Source organism: Lemur catta, chromosome 1, assembly GCF_020740605.2.
Source record: "Lemur catta isolate mLemCat1 chromosome 1, mLemCat1.pri, whole genome shotgun sequence".
NCBI lineage: Eukaryota > Metazoa > Chordata > Mammalia > Primates > Lemuridae > Lemur > Lemur catta.
Window position 1 is genome coordinate 189,112,861 of NC_059128.1, and position 5,044 is coordinate 189,117,904.

At 41.3% G+C, this 5,044-nt stretch overlaps 1 non-coding gene across 1 annotated transcript; it reads right to left on the reverse strand.

Annotated features, from left to right (window-relative positions):
• Positions 1 to 4,636: 4,636 nt before the first annotated feature.
• LOC123630895 lies at positions 4,637 to 4,763 on the reverse strand. The gene has a single exon (XR_006732830.1). It is a non-coding gene; the product is annotated as a small nucleolar RNA SNORA49 (small nucleolar RNA).
• Between the last annotated feature and the right edge of the window lie 281 nt (positions 4,764 to 5,044).

Below are 5,044 nucleotides of genomic sequence, written 5' to 3' on the forward strand. Positions count from 1 at the left end.
ATAAATGGAGGAATGAGGACAGCTTTGGCCAAAAAGGGGATTATGAATCTGAGTGAGGTCCTACCTGGATTTACAAAAATGTTCTCAGAGGATAAACAAAAAGCCTTGTTAGTCTGTCTTACCGCAGCTGGATGCAAAGGGACAAGAAAGTAGAAAACACAGTGGAGATGAGAAGAAATAGGGCAGAGCTTCTTTGAAGAAGCAGGTGTGGGCAAAGCACAGATCTGGGATCTGTTTCCACAAGAAATGTTTATATCTTCCTTAAATCAGGCACTGCAGCCAAGGAAATGCCTCCAGGGACTAGGAGTCAGGATTCTTGCTAATACTTTAGCTTGTAATGAGCTACTAAAAAGGTAAAGTTGCTACAGGAAGAGAGCTAGCCTTATTTCCTAGCTGCAGACCCCCGATCCTTAGTTTCAGAGTAAGAAGGAACCTTAGAATTCACAGTTCCTCCACCTTATTATTAATATTTTTCTATTGAGAAAATTGAAGCCCAGGAAGTTTTTTCTAAATTTCCAATCTCCCCTCAATGCTCAGTCTGGTCACTTGCTACATACTCTCTGCTGGCCACTGCTTGAACACAGTACCGGAGCCCTCTGAGTCTCAGCAGAAGGCTTAGGCAGAATTAAAGAATTCTCTCCAAGCTACCCACTCCCTTTTACACACACACAGAGGACAAAAGCAAGAACAAACTCCTCACCTAAAAAGCAGAATGGCAAGCACTTACTACATGGTACATTGACACAATGGGATGATGTAGAATTATTGTAAAGAACAGGTTCAGAGATTCTACTATCCAGATATGTGAAAATGCAGTAAGACCAAGAAGGAAACAGGTTGACAAAAAAATTCTATTTATTTACAGTTAAGAAACCTGCAAACACTATCTCAGCCAGATGAAAGGTTGACATCAACAGTGATAACTCACATTAATAGTATGTATTCTTTATATAATGTGATGAAAATGGCACTTTACTCTGTGGTCTTCCTCCTCAAACTCATAACCCCAGTCTTATCATGAGAAAAACGTCACACAAATGCCAATTGAGGGACATTCTGCAAAACTCCTGACCCGTACTCCTCAAACTGTCAAGGCCACCAAAAACAAGGAAAGTCAGAGAAACTGTCACAGCCAATAAGAGCCCATGGAAACATGACAAATGAGATAAAATACGGGCTTTAGTTAATAATAATGTATCAATACTGGTTCACTATCTGTAACTAATGTAAGATGTTAATAATAGGGGGAGCTGGGTGCAGAATATATAGGAACTCTCTAAACTATCTCTGCAGTTATTCTATAAATCTAAAACTATTTTGAAATAAAAAGTTATTTTTTTTATTTCACTCTGTCACCCCAGGTAGAGTGCTGTGGCATCAGCCTAGCTCACAACAACCTCAAACTCCTGGGCTCCAGCAATCCTCCTGCCTCAGCCTCCCAAGTAGCTGGGACTACAGGTACACATCATTATACCTAGCTAATTTTTCTATGTTTAGTAGAGATAGGGTCTCTACTAAATAGAAGATAATCTGAATCCCTTATTGAAATTAAGAAAACATTTGATTATGAAGTTTTCCATAGTAAATTCTCTACAAAAAATGAATCTGTGGCAAAATACATTTGGAAAATACTGCATGCCATAGCTTCTCTTAGAAGCTTACAATGTACATTAGCCATTAACAGTTCTGAGAAGTCCTACAATAAAGAATCATGTTTCCACATTTAACCAAGAATTTGCAGAGATTATTTGACCATGGAATTCTTTCTTTCCAGATTTCTATTGACAACTCACTTTGAAAATATTTCTCTGGTCTAAACTGCCTCCCACGTACCAATCATCACTTCAATGTGTTATTTCCTCAGAAGTCAGTTAATGTCATTCTTTTTATTCTGGTGATTTTTGTTTTTCAGAGGGTGACATTTCTTGGCTGCCTTCCAAGATTCTGAAACTTCTAGGCTTTTATTCACAAACTACAGAAAAAATAAAATGTTCCTAGGAAAGCAAAGAAAAAGGAAAAACAGAAATCGTTTAAATTTGTATCATTATCTTGTCATATCAGTTAACTGTAAAAGTTTAAACAGAGGCCAAGAAAATATAGGAAGCACCCATTTGATGAAATGTACTTTTTAAAAGGCCATCTTTTTAAAGTTTTCCTAGACTCTGTAATTGCAGCTGATATTTTTAAGAGCCCAGATGAATAAGGTAGCTAGATAGGAAGTGCAGGGGCAGAAAAGGTATGACCCCTTTCCTTCCCATCGTAGGGGTCACAGCCAACACTCCTGTAGAAAAAGACAGGTTAACACGGGAAAAGCACAACACAGTTATTTAACCAAAATTTTACACGATTATAGGAGCCTTCAGAATGAAGACCCAAAGACCCAGGGAAAACTATCTGTTTTTATGCTTAGTTTGATGAAGACTGGACAGTCACATAGAAATGTGACAAAAAGGGAGTGATCTAATAGTGACAGACTGAGGGGAACACCCAACAAAGCCTGTTGTTCAGATTCCTCTTGCCCTCTCCATATGGCATTCTCCCCCCTGAGTATGGGGCAGGACTCCTATGGAATGAGGGACTTGAAGGGAGAAGGGACAAAGGACCTTTCTAGGTTTTATAGCTTGCTTTGTGGGATAGGGATTCTGGTTTCTATGATCATCCTGGGGAAGGGGAATTCTGGTTTCTATGACTCAATTTGGAGGAATATAAGAGGTGGGAGACAGAAGGGGAGGAGGTCAGAGAGAACATGCTTCTGAGGCCAGCCAATGTCTTTAGCTCAAGGCATTCAGCATGCCATATTTGGGCACTGTGTTCTGAGCCCCAGTAGAAGCTATCTGTTGCCTGTGTGATTGCTGAAGGAGCCCGTCTGGAAATTAAAATTTATTCTTTATCTAACCATCTACAATTTGGCTGTTATCTTGATTTTAAGAGAACAGCTAACTCAATGGGTTAAAAGCTGTTGTTATTTATAATTGATTTTTGTCTTACTCCTCGGTCAACAACCCAATAGAACAATTATTCCTTTTTTGGTCTTTTCTTTCACTCTCTTAAGGTCCTGATTGTCATTTTAGATTCTGCACCCACTGGGGAGAGAGCAGCTTTTGAAAAATCAGCTGACCAGTTTGAGAGTGAATATAAAAGCTCATTTTCTAAAATGAGTGCGCTAAGATGTAACTTACAAACCTGCTAAATTCCTCCATGGAATTGCAAATAGAACCAGAGAAGCTGCCCAGAATTTTAGAATTCAAAAAGAAAATGATGACTAACCAAATTTTCTATTAGTAGAAGAGGAGACTTGGAACCAGACTCTAGGACGGCTGTGTGGCACCCAGCAAGAGCAGCTATAGCCGCGAGAGCTGGCTTGCAACTCAGGTGAGGCAACTTACCAGCTGTGTTGCCCTAGCAATTCATTCAAGCCCTCTACAACTCCTTCGCCCCCTGTAAGATGTAATCATTGCTGCTGTGCCCTCCTTATGGGTTGTTGAAAAGAGTTAAGATCAGGCCGGGCGCAGTGGCTCATGCCTGTAATCCTAGCACTCTGGGAGGCCGAGGTGGGTGGATGATTTGAGCTCAAGAGTTCGAGACCAGCCTGAGCAGGAGCGAGATCCCGTCTTTACTAAAAATAGAAAGAAATTAGCCAAACAACTAATATGTATACAAAAAAATTAGCCGGGCGTGGTGGCACATTCCTGTAGTCCCAGCTACTTGGGAGGCTGAGGCAGGAGGCTCACTTAAACCTCAGGAGTTTGAGGTTGCTGTGAGCTAGGCTGATGCCACGGCACTCTAGCCCAGGGAACAGAGTGAGACTCTGTCTCAAAAAAAAATAAGAAAAAAAAAGATCAAATGAGTTTGTAAGTAAGAAACTTCTTGGTGGGAAGTTGAAATTGGTGGTGTAGGGGTGGAAAGGTGTGATGCCTTTTCCTCCCCACCTTAAGAGTCACAGCCTACACTCCTATAGCAAAATGCAGGTTAACAAGAGGAAAGCATAACACATTTATGTAATTAACATTTTATATGACACAGGAGCCTTCAGAAATAAAGTCCCAAAGACCCAAGGAAAACTGTCCACTTTTATGCTTAGATTTGGTGAAGACTGGACGGTCATGTGGAAATGTTATTGGACAAAAGGGTATGATCTAACACTAATAGACCAAGGGGAAACCCAGCAAGGCCTGTGCAGATCCGTCTTGGCCTCTGTGTGGCATTTCTTTCCTCTGTGGTATAGGACGGGGTACCTGTCACATGAGGATCTTCAAGGGAGAAGGGAGAGGGAGAGAATAACTTTTCCAGGTTTTACAGCTTATTTGGAAGAGCAGGGTTCTAGATTTTATGACTTGCCTATTTTTTTTCCCTGAGATGACACAAAACACTCAAGTTAGTGTTCCCCAAAAGTGTTAGGAAACCTTTGACACATTCTAGTATTTATCAATAGGAAATTATTCCATAAGAAAACTGTTTGATTTGTGTTCCGTGTGACATGAGGTACGTGATAAAGTTATACCACAGTTTTAGCTGTTCACTCTGGCTCTTTTGAACACCCACCTCATCTCTCTCACTCACCAGCACCTCTCCCCACTGCTCCATTCACACAAGCCGCTGGTTACGGGAAGGAAACGTAGGATCCCACCTGACATCTACTGTCAGCTCCACCTGCAGGCCCCAAAAGAAAGCGGGGTCTTGCTGGGGAGGGACATGTGCTTTCTCCTTCGTCTATCCTCAGGCAATGCCAGGGCGCTTTAATAACTTGCCTTGGAGAAGGGAAATTCTGGTTTCTGTGATTCTCGGGCTGGGAGCGGGGTGGTGACAGGAGACAGGAGGATGGGAGAAGGGCAGAGAGACCTTGCTTCTGAGGCCTTCCGATCTCCTTTGTCATTTTTCTGATGTGTTTTTCTAAAATTTATTCTAGCTTCAATGTTTTAATTAGGGGATTTTACTTTTAAAAATCTAATTTTCTATCTTCTATATAAAAAAATGGAAGTCCCTCCACGTGAGGCCCACATTCTCAGATGTGAAGCTGAGGAGAATTTTCCCCCTTTCCATGGGG